This window comes from Bison bison, unplaced genomic scaffold (assembly GCF_000754665.1).
Source record: "Bison bison bison isolate TAMUID 2011002044 unplaced genomic scaffold, Bison_UMD1.0 scf7180017864080, whole genome shotgun sequence".
NCBI lineage: Eukaryota > Metazoa > Chordata > Mammalia > Artiodactyla > Bovidae > Bison > Bison bison.
Genome location: NW_011494652.1, coordinates 3,833,006 through 3,833,396, shown reverse-complemented (window position 1 = coordinate 3,833,396; position 391 = coordinate 3,833,006).

The following is a 391-nucleotide window of genomic DNA, read 5'->3' as shown; positions in this document are numbered from 1 at the left end:
CTGCTTGTTGAATGATCAAAGGTGAGGTCTGCATCCTAGAGGCCGCCTACAAGCATATTTGGAAGAACAACGTGTCTACCGCTCAGTCTTCGCGTATCCTAATGTCGAGGGTATACGTTCAGTTTAAAAGTCAACCTCAAACCTACCCCGATTCCCCTGCAGCTCCCACCCCTCGCCATCACCCGCTTCTGTCCCTGCCCCGGCCCCGCCTGGCGGTCGCCTTCCCGGGCCCCCTCCCCGGTGAGCACAGGTGTCGTGGGACCGCCCCGAGGAGGACCCTGCTGGGGTGGCTGCGGTCGCCGGAAAGCGCGCGCACCTGGCTAGGGGCCCCTGGCTTCCAGCCCCGAAAATGCCTGACCGCGCGTGCCCTGGGGCAAGCCCTTTCGCACAC